We start from the raw sequence: 21,874 nt of genomic DNA, 5'->3' as shown, positions 1-21,874 counted from the left end.
AGTTAATGCTAATTAATATGGAAGATAATCTTCATGTATCCTCTATTGCATAGTGATGTCTTCAGCTAATGCTAAAAGGACCGTCTGTGGAAACCACTGACATTATCGAGGACCAACCAGGAAACAGAATGCAATAGCAAAATCGTACCTATGAATGACAGTGTACTCACCAATATTATGGGACGCAGCGATGTAGATAATATTTGTGATTTAAAGGTTGTTAATCTGACTAATAAAATTCTTGATAAAGACGAATTGACAGTCCTGAGCAAAGGTTTGAGTTTTTTTACAACCCGGGGGGGGATCTCACTGAAGTACATATCGAATTGTATAAATTTATAAGCGTTTTGAAACTTAGAGCTTCCTTCTCGCAACAAACACCCAAAACTGTAATCCCTTCAATCAGATCAGAAGGTACTACAACATACTACAACACGGTGGCTGATATTCGAAATATACAACTGTTACTCAGTTTGGATGACGATGAGAATCATGATATGTCTACTTTACTTAACCACTTTGACATTGAACAAAACTGTGACATAGACAGTGGTCTTAAACCCAGATCAAAATTTATACCTGCTCTTAATTACCATTCAAATATAGATGTTTTGTATGATAGAGTGAATAAAGACTTGTATAAGTTAGAAACACCAAATAGATCCGTGTCACGAATTAACCACAACATTACCGCCAATGAATGAAAAGCGCTTAATAGACTCAAACTTGATAATACCATTGTCATTAAAGAGGCAGATAAGGGCGGTAATGTTGTAGTTATGAACCATTGTGACTATATGTCTGAAATTGCGCAGCAATTAAGTGACACACGCTGTTACCAGCGAATTCCAATGAATCCTATTAAGAACATTACTCTGACGATCAACATGAAATTATGTGAATGGAGGGATACTGGTTTATTATCTAAGGACGAGTTTAGATACTTGAAAATTGACAAAACTAAATACCCCAGCATTTACATTTTACCTAAAAAACATAAGGGTGGTGCCTTTCCTCCAGTCCACCCTATCATTTCGGGGATTGATTCCCCAACAGAAAAACTTTCTGAGTTTGTGGTTTGCAGACTTCAAAAATATGTCCAAGATCTTCCCTCGTACATTAGGGACAGTAAAGACATCTTGGCTAAATTTAACAACTTCCAGTGGTCTGAGGAATTATGCTTTGTCACAATGGACGTGGAAAGTTTATATACATGTATCCACAAGAAATTTGGAATTCTGGCTGTTTGATCATTCCTAGATAGAGAACCTGCTGACCATTATGAATCTAATGAAATGACACTTGAGATGATAGATATCATTTTAAGTAATAATTTCTTTTTACATGACACTACATGGTTCCATCAGATACTCGGGACTGCCATGGGTTCAAAATTTGCTCCCTCTTACACCTGCCTCTTTATGGGGTGGTTCGAGAGGGAGTATGCCTGGCACAGACATGCCTCCCCCTGGACAGAATACACCATGCTCTGGGGGAGGTATATTGACGATATTATCATTTTATGGTCAGGACCCATGGAATCACTTCATGAATATCACACATATTTGAATGCTAACCCTTTTAATGTGAAGCTTGCTATGACATACAACAAAGAGAAGATCAATTTCCTCGATATTGACTTTTACCTTAAAGATGGAACCGTACAAAGCTCCCTCTACAGAAAAGAAATGGCGTGTAATTCAGTTTTACATGCAGACAGTGCACACTCACGTTCGATCATCAATAATATCCCCTTTGGAGAGATGACTAGGATAAGGAGAAATTGTAGTGAGGAGGACATATATAAATAGAAGGTTTTGGAGTCTAAGAAAAGATTCCTAAAACGAGGATATGATAGCGGGCTATTGGACAAAGCTGTGAATAGAGCACAACAACTCACGAGAAAAGATACCCTTCGCGATAAACCCATGATATCTACATCAATAAAAAAAGAGAGGGCAGTCAGGTTCATTACTCGGTATAACAGCAACAGTGGCAAAGTCTATAAGATCCTAAGAAAAAAATTGGAGGCTTCTTAAGGATACTCCAGGTCTTGATGAATACCTGCCTAACAGACCCGCTATCACCTATCGTAAGGGGAGGCCCTTACGGGATATCTTGTGTTCTAGTCATGTGACTAATGTACAGACTACGTGGCTACCTCCAAAACCGAAAGGTTTTTTCACTTGCGGATCCTGTAGTATTTGCCCGCTTGGAAAAAATAAAACGACCAAGTTTACTTTCAACACGCTGAAAATGCATACAATTGCACATTTTATCAACTTCAATACAACACACGTTGTCTATGTATTTGGATATAACTGTAATATCATTTACATAGGAAGCACTGTGCGTCCTCTTAAGGTTCGAATTCAGGAACATTACAGGGCTATACTTAATGGGGACACCCACTATCCCGTAAGTGAACACTACACGAAAACTCACCAGATGATATGTCCCTTTGGTTCCATGGAATTAACCATGTACCCATCAACGCTAGGGGCAGTGATAAAGAGTTACAGGTCAGGCAGAAGGAGGCGAGATGGATTTGTCGCTTGAAGGCAACACAAATGGGCCATAATACTGATAGGGAGTTTCATTACTTCCTTGGATAGAAGTAAGATGATGAGTATATAAAGCGAAACAATGTCTGTGATGTTCCTGAAAACTGTATATACTGATTTAACAACTAATTTGGAGACATTACGGTGTTAGGGAATTGTTTGTAACTGTTTTTCTTCTTCTTTGTCAATTTTTTTTCCCCTTTTTTCTATTTTTTTCTCTTTTTTTTCTCTCTTTTCTCTTCTCAAGTACAATTATTCATATTTGCGACAATTAGTACTATGTCAACTCATTTGGTGATGTAACCCATTTTGATCAAACCTTATATTTAAGGCTGGCATAGGATTCTATTCTAAGACGCGCCTTTGATATGTAGCCACAATTTGATTTACGTTGATACTCATGTCAATATCTTGTTTAGATACCTGAACATGGCTGTTAATTCAGTCCATGTGATAACATGAGTATGACTGTGTGATGGTAATTTTTAGTTACACTGGTACATAGATAATTTTCAGACATTAATCTTATTCGTGCTAATTTGAATTTGAAAAACTTGACTGGTGCACTTACCTTTGCGGATCACCGTCTTGGATGTAGTCGACATACGGGATTTTAATTTGTGACTTAACTATTGATTTATATAAAATGGTACCTATTGAGCCATATGTATGGATATAGGCACTAGATACTTGACCATCGCAGAATATTATATATAATGCTTTGCCACATTTGATGCCTATTTACAATATACCTACAGTAGCATCAGGCACTCAGATATGGCCGCCACTTCTGGCTATAACACAATAATCGACTACTCTTTTGATGCCATTTTTTATATATATACGGCGTCATGTGAGTTAGCCTGTGGGATAGCAAATCCTATCTACATGGGCCCTAAAATACTCTGGGATACGAATTGTATTTCGTGGTAAATTGAATCTTGTGAAATCTGACGGGTGATTTAAATTTTGCTTATCACCGTCTTCTACTATTTTATATATAGGACCTTAATGTTGTGACTTTTCAAATGAAATTTCAGTACCTATAGAGTTTTGTGTCTCGATACTGGCTGTGGATATTCCAATATGGCCGCCACTTTGGGACATTATTCATTAGATATTGCCCGTTTTCATTGTCTATTCAAATGTGCACGGCGTTTCCCGTGATCACGTGATTGTTCAGCGCGTCGGCAATATTTTGTGTCTCTATTGGTTGATATCGACCTAGAGAACCGTTATCAAACTGTTTGGCTGACACACATCTGAATAGAGGTAAGCGTCGCCTGTCAGCTATTTACCTTATGTGACTGCCAGTTAGTGTTCGGCGTGTATTTCCGCTGTGGGAACCTTCCATTTGTTTTTTTTTACTTATGCGCAATTAAAAGGAATGCATTTAGATTATGCTTTTCCAGTCTTGATAGGACTGTGTGGCATTTAACACCAGATTTTGATAACATGTCGTGAATATTATAGACATGGAAATATCGCAATGTGGCTACTGATGATTTTGCAATGAGGCTATATTTAAGTGGTATTCTTCACTCGTATTTGTTACTCTCAGTCTTTTTGAAACAACAGTTGCGCACGATTATCTTCCCTGGGTGCTTAAGATGTTTTCTTTTTATTTTTATTGACAGATATCTAATGGGAATTTTTCTTTATGCTTGTGATTGCTAAAATATTGAAGTAGCTGCTTATCGGATGCGTGCCTCATATCTATTAAGGTGAGACTTTGTGCTAGATTTTCTAAATTTAAAAAAATAATAATTATTTATGTAACGCGACTCTCGGCGCATAGTTATACTCTCCTGAAACAGAAGTACACCTTGTGGGGTATTCAAGAGAAATATATTGTTTCCTCCTCTTGCTTACAGGTATCGACTGCGGGTTTGATTTACACCTGAGCGTCATTTTGATTTAGGAGCGCTATACTATGTCCTGACGGCTTATCTTGTGAATACCTTTTTTGAAATTTCATAGGTGAGCCCCTTTCAACTTTAATTTCTGGTTTATAGATGGAAGGCATGCTTACCATCGCTTTGAATAGTATTCCCTTCGCCCCTTTTAAGACCTATACAATATGATCATATATGCTCATCTATTCAGATATTGAACCCAATTAATGGCAGTCATATCTACCATAGGGGTATTATCTCATGGTCTACCATGACGAGTGTATCTCAGTTGGTGCGGGTGTTAGCTGCTTCCTAGGTGACTAAATTATGACATTGTAGATATATCTTGGAAATTGGTTCCTCATTTCTACTATTCCTTTTAGAACCTCAAGCATTTATGAAGTTGAAAATACATCAGACTCTTGATCTATTACCGTTACTGGACCTACTTACCTTAGCTTGGTCTTTCTGAATATACTTGCTATTGTAGCAAGGTGAGATGGGCGTTTTAATTGATCTTTATCCCAAACTCTTTGGGAGTTTTCTGATCACTCTACTATTATGCTTTTACTTTGCACGGCGGTCTCACCACTCTGCACTGTGGATCTTATCGGTGACTTGGTACTCTTGTGTTGTTTCTACTGAATCAGTTTTTTATGTTTCTGGTCTTTGTCACATCCGGTTATTCTTGGTTATATTTTGATTTGATTGTAGTATTGGAGATGTCTGACATAGATGAGCCTCTTTTCTCTTAATCGCTTTCTCCTTTTCCTTTTTCTCTTTTTTATTTATAAAATAATTTTTTTCCACCTTTAGACTTTGCACGATGGTCCTGTGCTACACTATTTGTATAAAGCAATATATATGTTCTTGCCTTTAGACTTTGCACGATGGTCATTTGCCATACTATTTGTATAAAACCATACGTATGTTCTTGCTTTTATATGTTGTATAGTGTATGTACATTCTGATTTTAAAAGATTTTGGTCTGTGGTTATATGTTTATTTTTTGCTGTTTTTTGTATTGATTCTGGGCTAATGTTTTTTGATTTCTGTTGTTTGTGTCTATTTATTTACGTATTGTATAATGTGATATATATATATGTATTTTACATGTGTATTTATGTGAGTTTTTTATAATTATTACAGCCCTGACGAAGTTCCCAAGGCACTAGGGAACGAAACGCGTTGGCTGTGTGCCTGTTTTTTATCAAGCAACTACAAATAAAAAGAAGAAAACTATTTCAACTACAAGTATTGGTCCTGTATGACTTTTAATAGAGTGCATCTTCCTTTCTTTTGTTGACATTATCATTAGCATAAGCTGAAGCCATTTTGTTCGTGGCATCCATTTTAGTTAGCCATGTGTTAGCCATGTGCTTCTTCCGTCTTTATTGTTGACTGCTTTTGTATTCTGCTTGAGTCATCAACTATAGTTAACTCTTTCAGTACTGAGCGAGAGCACTGCGCATGCTCAGAAAGGCCTGTAGCTGCTTTAATACACCTGTCTTAGAGTGTAACTGTCAGGCTGTTTTTAACTGACTAAGCTGTACTATGTCTCCTCCCACGTTGATGAGCAAGTAGTTTCTGTCTGCCCATGTTAGTCGACAGTTATTCTTGTATGTGCCAGTACCTCCCCTTGGTCCCATGCTGACCAAGAGCTGGTTTGAACTGGACTATGCATGGACACACCAAATGTGCCCCTTATGCAGACTCAGTGGCACTGGCAAGCACACCCACCCTGTCCCAATACACTGAATCCTGTTTGGGAGGTGGTCACACCGCCCTGTGACAGGATGCCTATTGTCCCGCCCTCCCCTGCTCGAGCTTGGCTTAGCGGCAGAGGTGCAGAATCGTGTCTCTGGTCGGCAGCAACCATTTGGTGCTGTCTGGGTCTAGAAAGCAAACGGCATACAGATGATGGGTGGAATGCAGAGCAAATCAAACATTCACCCTCAGTCAAGAGATCTGGGTTAAATCCATCATCCCTGCTCACCATGCCACCCCAGTTCAGACCCAGCCATATGCAAATCAGTCTTGACCCTGTGCTTCATGGGAACAGACCATCCCGAATTCCCAAGCCAGGTCCTCCATGGTCCGGAAACAAGCATCCTGGGACCGGTTTCGGGGCATCACCCGTCATCAGCCAGGCTAGCTTGAATTTATTTATTTATTTATAAAGTTTTATATAGCACGAACATGATCCCGAAGGATATCAGAGCGCTTTACACTTTGGGGGAGAGGATGGTAATAGTAGCAGTACACTTGTCAGAGGGGGTACCAACCTGGACAAATCACATATGCATATCAAACAAGAGGTTACAATCGAAAGGGACAGTAAGGGTAAGAAAAGAAAACTGGAACCTAGTGAACTGGGAGGGGAGCAAGTGAACAGTAAAGCAGAATAACACCAAACGCGGTATTTAGGGTGTATGTCCAAGCATTAGAGCAGAGGATCAGAGACCCTTTTAAGGTAGGAACTTGTTCATGAGGAATCTTTTTACTTCCAATTTGAAGGTAGCCTTGGAGGAGATTCTGCGTATTTCCGGTGGGAGAGAGTTCCAGATCTTTGGCGCAGAGCCAGAAAAGGATCTGTGGCACGTTCTCTTTTTGCGAAAGATCTGAGGTTTCAGGAGGAGAGATTTAGCACTCCGAGAAGGTCTGCCCCCTCCTGATAATTCTAGCTTTTGCACTAGATAACTGGGAGTTTTGAAGTGGAGGGCTTTGTGAGATAGACAGGCAATCTTTAGCTGAATTCTAGCTTCATAGGGCAGCCAATTTAGGGATTTTAAGTCTGGGGCGATGTGCTTGTTTCTTTTAGGACCCGTGACTAATCTGGCCGCCGCATTATGTGAAGCCCTTAGTGGGGCCAAGGTATATTTGGGGAGGCCACAGAGTGTAGCACTGCCATAGTCTAGCCTTGGCAAAACAAGTGCTTGGACCACTTGCTTAAAGTCAGCTTGTGGTAGGAAAGGTTTGAGATTCCTGAGTATCCTCATAAGGTGATTCACTCCCTTACACACATTGCTGATATGAGATTTCATGTTCAGATGCTTGTCTAAGGTGAGTCCAAGAGATTTGGCTGAGTCAACAATGAGGGGGGAGCAGTTAAAGGCAGTGAGATGGTTCATCCAGAGGTCTATCTTGGGGATGTGATTCGGGGGAGAAATGGGAAGAGAAGGAATTCTGTTTTGGAGGTGTTAGAGGTGGTTCTCAGTTAACCTGTTCTGAGTCTTTATTAGGGTAGAGTTGAGTGCTATGAGGTTATTCGAGGATGAGATTTTCAGATAAAGTTGCGTATCATCTGCATACATATGGAAGAGAATGTCAGCGGAGTATAGGGGATAGGGCGGACCCTTGGGAGACCCCCATGCATACTAGTGATGGCTGGGAGAGAGAGTGGTTCGCCTTAACTGAATCCAATGGCACAGTGTGCCCAGGACTAATGTCTGAGCATACCCGGAACACTTAGGGCAAGAAAGCAAAAGACACACAGAGGATGGATGGAATGCATAGCGAATCAAACAACAGTTAAGAGATATGGGTTAAATCCATCGTTCTTATGCTCACCTTGCGATCCCAGTTCAGACCCAACAATATGCAAATCAGCCTTGACCCTGTGCCTCATGGGAACAGTCCAGCCCGAATTGCAAGCCAGGTCCTCCCTGGAGCGGAAACAAGCATCATAGGACAGATTTTGGGGCATCACCCCTCATCAGCCAGGCTAGCTTGAATCCAGTGGCTCAGTGAGCCCGGGACACACATTCGGGTCTAGAAGGCTGGTATCAGGAACACTGAGAGCCTAACGGAGGGCTAACAGAGGGCTCTTCCTGCACTTGGAATCATACCTCCCACAGTGTTTATGGTGTGGGGGTATGATTCCAACATGTTTGATGCCAAACATGATAGGATTTGTTGCAGCCAGGTTACGCAATGCCCTCTAAATAGTATATGGCTGCTTCACTTACAACCTGGCAGAATGGACTCCATAGGCTGTAGGGGTGTCCTGCTCATGCAGGGGCACCCTCACACTTAGGAAAACGCACCCTGCCTTCAGGATTGATAAGGCCTGCTCTAGGGGTGACATAGTTTTTAAGTGCAGTGACCATGGAATTAGGAAACCTATATCTTTAGTAAGTGGTACTAGCACCAGCTTACACAGGCTACAATGGCAGGCCTGGAGTTCCATTTTTAATGGTCTCCAAGACAGGCTCACTTTAAACTTTATTTAAAATTGGTTGTCAACACAATAATAGGTCAATGGGAGTTGTTTCATGTGACAGTGGAGCTGCAAGGTGGGTGAGCACTGCTGCATCTATCAATCCTTGTTGCAGCACCAAGAAATGGTTTAAATGTTGTCAAGCAACCAGTACTGCGTTTATCTATCCTCGCTGCAGAACCAAGAAAGGGTGTAACTGTTGTCCGGCAACACTAATTATTGCAATGGAAAATTAGCTTTGAAAAATAAAAGCAGGTTAATGTCATGTAACATTACAGCAAATGCTAACTCATGCCTGTGAACCTTTGCATACCACCCAGACAAGCCAACAAGTCTGTGCGGTTTCAAAGGAGGTACAAGGCTTGCACAGTTACTGGAATGCTGCCCCAGAACCTACTACGTCTACACTCATTCATTTTGGCCAGCAAGTGCACTAGGAGAAGGCCAATAATGACTGGTTGAGTAAGCTGAATTTGCCCATCTATGATGAGACTGTTGATATGTAAAGGGACACCCTCCTGCACATAAACAATCAATGGCGCTTTTCTGTTTCTATGTGTGCTGCACAATACAGCACACACAAAAACAGCAAAAACGAGGAGAAATAAAGCATTTGTCTTTGTTTCACCCAAGTTTTCCCTGGGCTTAATTTTTGTGCTGTCTCCTATTTACACCACCCTTTCACATCGGGGGAAGCATCAAAATCGATGGGTGCTGTGGTGGAATGCCCACCGCAACACCCACTGCCCTACCCTTTCAGGCTAAGTGTAGATTGAAAGGGTGCCTTATTTACAAGGCAGCGTTAAGCCACGCTAAGTGGCTTAAAGCTGCATCCTGCCTTGTAAATAAGGTGAAGCCCCTATCACCACCACAACATCTGAAAAAGTAACATTGTGTTGCCAATAGGGGCTTGTAAATATGCCCCAGAGAGTATTAACCCCTTCGATGCGGCGCCGATTCCCGCTCAGCGCTGACCGTTTCTTGCGCGGGCGTGGTCATGACGGAACGGTTCCGTCATGAGCACAGCTCAACCGACGCTCATGACGGAACCGTTCCGTCATGAGCGCCGAAGGGGTTAAATTGATGCAATTTCAAATTTACTGAGGTCATAGAGGAATAGACAGCTGTTACATCCACTTCGATTTTAAGACTCCAATTGCTCGCCAATCATCCTCTTTATAATTGATTTGCATACAATAGAGTATATATATATATATATATTATCTACTGGCGGTCGCCAGTAGATAGTTATAGTTAGGACCGAGTTCCCATAGGAAATCTGAAAATTCTATTTTGAATAACTTTGGCGCTGGTTGACTTATCTTCGTGAAATTTTCAAAACTGATGGGGCGCTCTGCTCAGCTCCTACCCTGAAAGTCTCGGGGTGATTCGTCAAGCAGGGGCTGAGAAAAAAGGGGGGGGTCCCAAAACGCGTTTTCCCCATGCATTTTTCCATAGGACCTTTAGTCGAAGGTACAGCCCGAACGGCTGAATAGAATTACTTGAAATTTGGCAAAGAGGTAGTCCTCAGGTCAGGCATGCGCCTTTTGCTTAAATGGTGTAAATCCGTTCAGTAGTTCCTGAGAAAATCAAAAGTAAATTCACAGATGTATCTGGCCGGAGCCTAACCACACATCTAATCGTGAGATCTGATTGGCTGTCAGCACTTCATCCAAGAAGTGTTGGCAGCCATCTTGGGACCAATATACATGATAGCACCTCATTAAAAAGCATTGCAGTTAATTGAAGGTTTTAAGACTTTAGTTACATTATAAATCATTTGTTGATGGTACCATACTCATTTTAGGAATTGTGGTGTGTTCTAAAGTGATTTTACCATGTGAAAAAGCCTTCTGCTGTGATATCATGAATCATGTTTGAGAGAAAACTATTTTCTCATGCTTTTCCCACAGAGGTTCGGAAGGTGATCTATAAGCTAACTGAGAGCATATTTTCTGTAAATTCACATTATCTTTCTCAGTCATGTGAGAATGAAGTCTGACATTCTCAGTAAAACATGTACATCCAACAAGGGCAGAGACTGTCAGTTGATTCCTTTGTGTTCCACTGCAGCTTCCCAGAGTGTTCTAAAGAACAACTAGAGCGCTAACAGTCCTACTTATGACAAACGTATGGCACACCTGAAGCCATCTTGGTTGGAATAAAGTGGTAATTCTTAAAACATTTAATTTAAAAAGGAACAAAATGAGGGGGTTCATTTTGCCATAGCAAAGTATGATAAGTGCTGCAGAAAGAAAAATTAGGGCACATTTTGAGTGACTTCTCAAATCCTCATGACATGCAGACTGAAACATGCACTTTCAATACCAGCAGCAGACTTCCCTGGTGAGCAGTAGCTTTACTACAGTGATCTAATAAGCAACTAGAGTGCTAACATTCAGAATTTATTGCAAATATGTGACACATCTGAATGCCTTCTTGATGGAACCAAGTCAAAAACTGAAAGTATTTCCTACTGAGGAGACTGCAGTAAATGAGGAAATTAGGAAACTTCATAACAAATAAATCTCCCAAGATGGCCACCAGAGACAAAAGAGCCCAAATGTAGCCCAAATATCACTCAGATGTAGCCCAAGTATAGCCCAATGACAGAATGTCCCAGAGTGTTCTAACGAACAACTAGAGCGCTAACAGTCTTACTTATGACAAAAGTATGGCACACCTGAAGCCATCTTGATTGGAATAAAGTGGTAACACTTAAAAGATTTAATTTACAAAGGAACAAAATGAGGGGGTTCATTTTGCCCTAGAAATTATGATTAGTTCTGCAGAAAGAAAAATTAGGGCACATTTTGACTTCTCAAATCCTCTTCTATTTCATAAACAAATCCTGACATGCAGACTGAAACATGCACTTTGAATACCAGCAGCAGACTTCCCTGGTGAGCAGTAGTTTTACTACAGTGATCTAATGAACAACTAGAGTGCTAACATTCAGAATTTATGGCAAATGTGTGACACATCTGAATGCCTTCTTGATGGAACCAAAATAAAAAACTGAAAGTATTCCCACTGAGGAGACTGCAGTAAATGAGGAAATTAGGAAACTTCATAACAAATACATCTCCCAAGATGGCCACCAGAGACAAAAGAGCCCAAATGTAGCCCAAGTATCACCCAGATGTAGCCCAAGTATAGCCTAATGACAGAATGTCCCAGAGTGTTCTTAAGAACAACTAGAGCACTTACTGTCTTACTTATGACACAAGTATGGCACACCTGAAGCCATCTTGAGTGGAATAAACTGGTAACACTTAAAACATTTAATTTAAAAAGTAACAAAATGCGGGGGTTCATTTTGCCATAGAAATTATGATTAGTTCTGCAGAAAGAAAAATTAGGGCACATTTTGACTTCTCAAATCCTCTTCTATTTCATAAACAAATTCTGACATGCAGACTGAAACATGCACTTTGAATACCAGCAGCAGACTTCCCTGGTGAGCAGTAGTTTTACTACAGTGATCTAATGAGCAACTAGAGTGCTAACATTCAGAGTTTATGGCAAATGTGTGACACATCTGAATGCCTTCTTGATGGAACCAAAATAAAAAACTGAAAGTATTCCCACTGAGGAGACTGCAGTAAATGAGGAAATTAGGAAACTTCATAACAAATAAATCTCCCAAGATGGCCACCAGAGACAAAAGAGCCCAAATGTAGCCCAAATATCACCCAGATGTAGCCCAAGTATAGCCTAATGACAGAATGTCCCAGAGTGTTCTTAAGAACAACTAGAGCGCTTACTGTCTTACTTATGACAAACGTATGGCACACCTGAAGCCATCTTGATTGGAATAAACTGGTAACACTTAAAACATTTCATTTAAAAAGGAACACAATGAGGGGGTTCATTTTGCCATAGAAATTATGATTAGTGCTGAAGAAAGAAAAATTAGGGCACATTTTGAGTGACTTCTCAAATCCTCTTCTATTTCATTAAAATATTCTGATATGCAGACTGAAACATGCACTTTTAAAACCAGTAGCAGACTTCCGTGGTGAGCAGTAGCTTTACTACAGTGATCTAATGAGCAACTAGAGTGCTAACAATCAGAATTTATGGCAAATGTGTGACATATCTGAATACCTTCTTGATGGAATCAAAGTAAAAAACTGAAAGCATTTCCTACTGAGGAGACTGCAGTAAATGAGGAAATTAGGAAACTTCATAACAACTAAATCTCCCAAGATGGCCACCAGGCACAAAAGAGCCTAAATGCAGCACAAATATCACCCAGATGTAGCCCACATGTAGCCCAATGACAGAAGTGTGCAAAACACTTATTTTTTTGGATTTGCAGTTTTATATAGTGCAGATTTGTCAGGTATTGGAATGCTTTACATGAGCATTGGTTACATCACACAAGATCAAATTCATTTTGGTTGTAGACATGGGGAGATTAAGTGATTTGACCACAATCACAGAATGTTGAGCTGAAGCAGAAACTCCAACCTGGTTCCCCAGTTGCAAAGTCTGCAGCTCTGGAAGTAACACCACATCCTCTCGCCAAGGTGCAACATTTAATCAAGTGGTCAACTGGATAAAAAAACATAAGGATTACAAATAATTTAAAAGTTCTTTGTCGCTATTTGAAAACTCAGAAAATATGTCCTCATTTTAGTTTTTTAGAGCACTAACCATAATTTTGATGCTAATAAGACCCTCTCATATATGTAATTTCTAAAGGAAACACTCTAGGTATTACAGTTTTGATTACATCAAGATGACGTCAGGCGTTCCACACTTTTGTAATAAATATAGAATGTTAGCAATCTAGTTCTTCATTGGGATACTGTTGAGAGGCAGAGGCCAGGGGCACGGACTCTGAAAATTGAAGGCAGGTAGGAGAGTGCAGAGGCAACAATTTGACCACACTGGGCAGGCAGGAAGGGCAGTGGCAGCACAACAGACTATGGAGGGCAGTGGAAAGGGGGGCAGGGGCAACAAACCAACAATACAGGACTGGCAAGAGAGGCTGTGGCAATATAATAGACCATTGTGGGCAGAAGGAAGAGGCAGTGGTAGTAAAACCATACATGCCAACAGACCCGTTTCAGCCAGGAAACGTCCAATGTTTTTAAGCTCAAATGGGCTTTATTTGATCTGTCTCCTGTCTACAATCTCCTCTTTTTCAATGTAACTCAAAGGGGAAAATCAATACCCCAGTTTTTTCAAAATCTCCCTCTTACCAAGTTCAAAATGCTCGCAAGTATGGTACATTGAATCATGGTAGGCAGGAGGAATTGGGGTAGGGACATGGACTCGGATAACAGAGGACAGGAGGGACATGGAGAGGTGCACCAAACTGACCCTACAGGGCAGGCATCAGGGTTTGCAGCAGCACAATACACCACACAGTGCATGCGGGACGGGAGTGCAGCACAAGAATCCATAGAAAGCAATAGGGAGGGGACAGGACCATGCACATGGACAACAGAGAACAGATGGGAAAGAGGCTAGCTGACCATAATGGACAGACAGGAGAGAAAGCTGCAGCATAACAGACCATAAAGGGCAGGAGGGACGGATCAGGGGCATTACAATGGAACAGACAAGCCAGGAGGGAGGGAATAGGGGGTCTGCACATGGAAACAGAGGGCTGGGGGCAAGGTGGCAGGGCAGGAGCAGCAAGATGACCATGGAGGTCAGACAGGATGGGCACTAGAAACAAGACACACCATGGAGAGCAACAATGAGACCATGGTGGCATACACACAGACCATGGAGGGAAGGTGGGAGGGGGTCAGGGGCAGCTAGCTGACCACACAGGGAAGGTGGGAGGGGCCATGGCAGCACAGAAGACCATGCATGGCAAGCGGGAGGGTTAGTGGCAGCACAATGGCTATGATGGGCAAGAAGGAGGGTGCAGGGGCATGCACAAAGGACCATGGGGGATAGAAGGGAGGGTCAGGACCTGGGCACAGACAAGAGAGTTCAGGGGAAGGGGCCTCACAACAGACCGCACGGGGCAGGCAGGAGGAGCAGTTGCAGCACAACAGATCAGGGAGGGCAGAAGGGTGTGGCAGTAAAATGGACCATGGAGGACAGGAGGAAGGGGATAGGGGCATGGCATGTGGACAGGCAGGGTGGAGGTGGCAGGGACAGGTTACAGTCATCTGAAAATGCTAGGCAGGTGGGAGGGGAGTGGCAGCTCAACAGAACACTCAGAGTAGATAGGAGTGGCAGGTCCATGGAACATAGTGGGCAAAAAGGATGGAGCAGGGGCATGCACAAAGACATCGGAGGGCAGGGGGAAGGAGAATAGGGGCAGCTGGCTAAGCACAGAGGCTAAGCAGGAGGTCAATGATGGGCCATAGAATTGGGCAATGGAGGGCAGAAGGAGTGGACTGGTACATCATGCTAAATGGAGGGCAGTGGCAGCACATCACACCATGCATGGCAGGATGGAGGAGGCTAGTCCATTGATTCAGACAACAGAGGAAAGGGAGGAGGTGGATGGAGCAGCAAGCTAACTTTTCAGAGAAGGTGGGTATTAGGAACGTTATTGTTTTTAAAATGTGTGTCTGTGCGAACTACTTAAAATATGAACAAGTATGCAGCATAATCTCACTTTTATTCAGGAAGAAGAGGACGTTTGTGACTGTGACTCCGGGCTCACTTGGCAGAAATACCCCCTGACCCTCCACCCCCATTGCAAAATGTAATGCCCGTGAAAAGGGTAGTGGACGCAGTGTTATATAGAACATAGTCCTGAGAGCACGATTGAAAATGAAAACTAGATGTAGTATATGGTATAAACTATGCACCAAAAAGTGTGATATAAGATGAACCGGGGCGTGAAATATAATATGCACTACATTGTGCGCAATGACAGATTCATTGGAGAGCGCGAGATAGCACAGGCACTAGCGCGTGCTATGCGATATGAGCCTTGGAGTGTAATATGCACAGGGCAGTGTTGTGTAACATAACTAGTCTCTAAAGTTTTAATATAAAATATGTGCTGGGGAGTGTAACGTTGCATATGCACTGTGACAAAGATATGGATCCCAGATTGTAATATGTATGGCATAGCACTGTGCGTTATAACATAGGCATCGAGGAAGGCACGTTAGATGGGGCAATATAACTCGTGCGAAGGCAAGTGTGGCATGTCATATTCACGGGATGGTGTCACAGTGCACATGGGCTAGAGAGTGTCATAGCATACGCACTAGCTGGTGGAATACAACACAGAGGTGTGAGGCAATCGGCGGGCACTTGTGGGTGTAACACAGCATTGGGCTCAGCCAGGAGCACGCTGTGACTCTCAAGTGAGGTTTGTCTCCTTTCCAGAGAGTAAAATAAAAAGTATTACACACCCGGCGGTGGATGTGTTTTTTATTAACCGTGAGGGGGGTTTCTTGCATAGTTTGGTCGAATTTTTGTCGAATCCCCTTTGAATGGCTTGGTGTGCGTGTATATTAAATGAGCCCGTCAATAGCTACCCATGTTTGTATAAATAAACGACAAGGGTGTCTACTTGGAGAGTACCCACCGGCGGGGGCGCCGGGATTAGGCACGGTAGGGCGTCAGACACGTCAGTGCTTCACTAGCGGTGTAAATACATTCCATGTGGAGTCATTCTATGCATAGTCGCCTTTTAATGAATATAATGCAAATCGTCATGGTGATAGGTACATACGGTTTGTCCAGCATGTCCTAGGTGTTTCTATAAATATATACATTTTTAAAATAATAAAAAACAAAGGCCGGCCCCGGGGAATGGGGTCCCCGGAGCCATAAGTGGCCTGAGGAGGGGGGCAACGCAGCCCCCTCCTAAAGAATTTAAATTAAAAAAAGGCCATGACCCGGGGTTGGGGTCCCCGGGGCCGATTAAGGCCTTGGGAGGGCCACATTTATTATTTTAAACAAAAAAAATTAGGGTGCAGGCCCTGGGGGATGGGGTCCCCAGGTCCAGTAAATTAGAAAAAGAAGGGGGGCCACACAGCCCTCCTTCTTAAAAAAATAAAATAAATAAAAGACCGGCATCGCGCTGGAGGCCACGCCCCCTCCTGGCAGCACTCTGCAAACACGCCCCCTGGCCAGTTGTAAGTTGGGGAATTAATTCCCCTTCATTACTGAGGGTCCCTGAGGGCCAACTAGCCCAACAGGTATCTCCAGTGTGCGCCAGGGAGCTGCGTTGCAGACAGGTGTTCTGAGGCCACGCCCCTTTTTACACCTCTATGCAACGCAGCTCTGTGGCGCTTACTGGAGGTACCTAGTGGGCTAGTTTGACCCTAGGGACCCTTAGGATTCAAGGGGACTTAATCTCTCATCTTAGAACGGCCACAGGGCGCGTTTACACAGTGGTGAAGGGAGGGGACGGGGCCTGAGGTGACGTGTGCAAACACGCCCTGTGGTGCGTTTTAAGTTGGGGAAATAATTACTTTTCAATCCTGAGGGACCCTGGGGGCCAACTAGCCCACCAGGTGCTTCCAGTAAGTGCCGCTGCTCTGCGTTGCAGAGAGGTGGTGCAGGCCGTGCCCCTTTTTACACCTCTCTGCAATGGCGCTTACTGGCATACCTAGTGGGCTATTTTGCCCCTAGGGATCCTCAGGATTCAAGGGGACTTAATCTCCCAACTTAAAAAACGGCCACAGGGCATGTTTACACAGTGGGGAAGGAAGGGGACGGGGCCTGAGGTGACATGTGCAAACACGCCCTATGGCGCGTTTTAAGTTGGAGAAATAATTCCCCTTCAATCCTGAGGGCCCCTGGGGGCTAACTAGCCCACCAGGTGCTTCCAGTAAGCGCCACTGAGCTGCGTTGCAGAGAGGTGGTCCAGGCCGTGCCACTTTTTACACCTCTCTGCAACGCAGCTCTGTGGCGCATACTGGAGGTACCTAGTGGGCTAGTTGGACCCTAGGGACCCTCAGGATTCAAATGAACTTAATCCCCCAACTAAAAACGGCCACAGGGCATGTTTACACAGTGGTGAAGGGAGGGGACGGGGCCTGAGTTAACGTGTGCAAACAAGCCCTGTGGCGCGTTTTAAGTTGGGGAAATAATTCCCCTTCAATCCTGAGGGACCCTGGGGGCCAACTAGCCCACCAGGTGCTTCCAGTAAGCACCACTCCGCTGCGTTGCAGAAAGGTGGTCTAGGCCGTGCCCCTTTTTACATCTCTCTGCAACGCAGCTCTGTGGTGCTTACTGGAGGTACCTAGTGGTCTAGTTGGACCCTAGGGGCCCTCAGGATTCAAGGGGACTTAATCTCCCAACTTAAAACAGCCACAGGGCGTGTTTACACAGTGGGGAAGTGAGGGGACGGGGCCTGAGGTGACGTGCGCAAACACGCCCTGTGGCGCGTTTTAAGCGGTAGTTTTAATCCCCTGCCCTATTATATACTAGGGGCTTACAGAGGAGGTCATGCTGATCACAGGGGGACCCCAACGCATAGTGTTCCCTAGTGTATGTAGGTGTTTTCACTGTATTCTGAGTGTCTTTTAACATAGCACTGGCTCTAGGACTGGTTAGTCAGACTCAGTTACCACCAGTATCCGTCTGAAAAAGTTGAGGGTACAGGATGATTTTGCAACAAGGCTTCTTTCTGCTCTTCTGTTTGTTCTTTCTGTACGTTATCCTTCTTCCTGCACTTTTCTTCGTCTTTGAGGACTTCTGTTGCTTCTTTCTGCATTTCTTTTTTTTCTTTCTGTGCGTTTTTTCTTCTTTCTTCACATGTCCTATCTCTGTAGGCATAGTTAGAAATTAGCATTTAAAAAACCTTTGAAATTCACTGAAAAAAACATAGGTTTCAGGCACGTTATAGTTAGGAATTAGCATTTAAAAAACCTTAGAAATTCACTGAAAAAACCATAGGTTTCAGGGGCGTTATAGTTAGCTGGACTTTTCACTTGTACAAAACCATTGAAATTCCCCCGTTATAGTTAGTTCAGCTAACTATATCTCGCGCGCCCGCAATGCACTGCTGATGACGTCACATATTACATTACTCATGACATGGTCAGTGACATCACTCATGACATCACTGATGACATCTCAATTGACATCACTAATGACATAACTGATGACATCATCCTTGTGATAGAGTGGCAGACCTCCTCTTCTCCTAATATAACCTTTGATACACACATTCAAAAATAGAAACTACAATGTTCAAAACAATGGACATACCAATACCAGTTACAACAACCTATTCAGTAATTCTAAGATCCACATACACATCTACTCATTCACCAACAGTCCTATACAGTCACTCATACATGTACTCACTCATCATATGGACTCACACACCTATACATCCTGTTACACAACGCCACTCATCCATAGAGTTACTCACACACATAGTCACTCATGCTAATAAAGAATCAAACATCCATTTACTTGCATATACAGTTATACACACACCACCACACTTACTTCTACAGAAACTTACACATACTTAGACTTTTAAACAATCACTTATAGAAACACATACTTATTCATACAGGAACTCTTTCAATCTCTCACTCTCACATATTCTCACTTATATACACCAATAGTCACATATACTAGTTTAAAACATATGTAGTTACTCATAAAGACACTATTGAGACAGTCTATCACTCACTAACACACCCATGCACACACTCATCCACCCATACAGTCCTGTACACATGCTGTCTTCAACACATACAAACAGTGAGTCAGTCATTCATGCACCTATGCACTACGTGATACCCCCCACCGAACCATACAGACACTCAGACACTCATACTGATACTCAAAAAAACAACTAATAACCTATATAGACACTCATGTAGCTACTCACCAACCCATGCAGCCACATATATACAAAGTGAGAGACTGATACAGATATTTACACATTTAAACATCACTCACTAAGCCATGTATTCACTAAGATACACTTAATCAGTCAGTTATACAATCAATTTTTCAAAAACAAATCATCCATTTAGACACTTATATACCCATTTATTCTTCCATCGACCATGATATATACATATATAAAACATATGTAATTTTCAGAAAAACACACATTCACTGGATGATGTCATCAGTGTTGTCTTTTGAGATGTCATCAGTGATGTCATGAGTGATGTCACTGACCATGTCATGAGTGATGTAATATGTGACATCATCAGCAGTGCATTGTGGGCGCGCGAGTTATAGTTAGCTGAACTAACTATAACGGGGGAATTTCAATGGTTTTGTACGAGTGAAAAGTCCAGCTAACTATAACGCCCCTGAAACCTATGGTTTTTTCAGTGAATATATATATATATATATATATATATATATATATATATATATATATATATATATATTATATATATATTACCTACTGGCGGTCGCCAGTAGGTAGTTATAGTTAAGACCAAGTTTCCAGAGGAAGAGCATTTTTGTTTTGCTTATAACTTTGGCGTCGTGTGATGAATCTTCATGAAATTTTCCAAACTAATTCTTTGTTCATATCAGTTCCTATGTTGAAAGTTTGGGGGTGATTCATCAAGGGGGTGCTGAGAAAAAAGGGGGTCCCAAAACGTGTTTTCTCCAAGTTAATTTCCATAGGAAACTTTAGACATGGCTACAGGTCGAACGGGTGAACGGAATTACCCCAAATTTGGCAGGGAGAAGGGTCTTGGTATAGAAAGCACGCTTTTGTTTATTTGGTGTAAATCCCTTCAGTAGTTTTGGAGAAATATCGAAATTTACAGATATCAATATTTGGGAATTCTGCCATCTGATTGGCTGAGGCGTTACGAGCACGAGCTTGCTGCTTATTGGCTGTGAGCTATGAGAGCGGTTGCAACTAGGAAGTGTTGGCAGCCATTTTGTGAGTCTGTCAAAGCAAGTAAGGGGGAAAAGGGCAAAAAAAGTAGGAAAGAGGAGGGCAGAAGCATTGTAACCTCTGTGGGGTGTTTAGGGTGTGCTATACAGGGGTGCAAAGTGAACTACTCATCCCTACCGGGCTGAAAGTGCTGGGCTACGGAAATTAAGTGAGGTATTGCCTAGTGTCTGATGCTGCTAAGGTGAGCTGCTGCGGGACTCGGGGATTAAAGCGTGAGCCCAAACTGTGTGTCTTATGTTGTGAAGTCAGGTGCCCTCTCCGTTGCACCACACCTGTGGAAGTAGTGTCAGCATATGTTTATACCTAGTAGGACGAACTACTGACCCCACTGGTCTGAAAGTGCTGGGGTACGGAAAATATGTGAGGTATTGTCTAGAGTCTTATGCTGCTAAGCTGAGCTGCTGCCGGACTCGGGGATGAAAGCGTGAGTCCAAACTGTGTGTCATATGATGTGAACTCATGTGCTCTAGCCGCTGTGCCACATCTGTGCAAGTAGTGCCAGCATGTAGTTATACCTACTCGGAGGAACTTTTGTTTCGAATATTGTAAGTTGTGTATGGTGTTTAGGGGGTGTTATACAGTGAGTGCAAAGGTAAATTCGAGCGTATCAAATCAATTCGGTATTTGGAAAGTGCAAACTACTCACTCGTACGGGACTGATGGCACTGGGGGCGTAAGCTGAGCTGCTGCCAGACTCGGGGACAGAGGCGCTGAACTACTGACCCCTACCGGCCTGAAAGTGTGAGGTACGGAAATTAATTGAGGTATTGCCTAGAGTGTTATGCTGCTAAATTGAGCTGCTGCTGGACTCGGGGATAAAACCATGAGCCCAAACTGTGTGCCCTATGCTTTGAAGTCATGTGCTCTGGGCGCTGTGCCACACCTGTCCAAGTAGTGTCAGTAATATTTTATACGTAGTAGGAGGAAGTTTTGCATGGAACACGGTAATTTGTATATGGTGCTTAGGTGATGTTATACAGGGAGTGCGAAGGTAAATCAATACGGTATTTGTAAAGCGCAAACTACTCACCGCTATGGGTCTGAAGGCCCTGGAGGCCGGCGTGGAAATTATGTGAGTTATTAAGTGATCTATTGCCCAGAGTCACATGGTGCTGAGATGAGCTGCTGCCGGAGCAGGGGATTAAACCGTGAGCCCTGTGCTCTGAACTCATGTTTTCTGGCCGCTGCGACACACCTGTCTAAGTAGTGTCAGCATGTGTGCATACGTACTAGTAGGAAGTTTTGTTTTAAACAGTGTGACGTCTGTACGGTGATTGGGGGGTGCTACAGAGGGAGTGTGAAGTCCAATTCTGCAGTTTTCAATCAATCCGGTATTTGTAAAGTGCAAACTACTCACTCG

Source organism: Triturus cristatus, chromosome 2_2, assembly GCF_964204655.1.
Source record: "Triturus cristatus chromosome 2_2, aTriCri1.1, whole genome shotgun sequence".
NCBI classification, from domain to species: domain Eukaryota; kingdom Metazoa; phylum Chordata; class Amphibia; order Caudata; family Salamandridae; genus Triturus; species Triturus cristatus.
Note: the sequence above shows the minus strand (reverse complement) of the source record.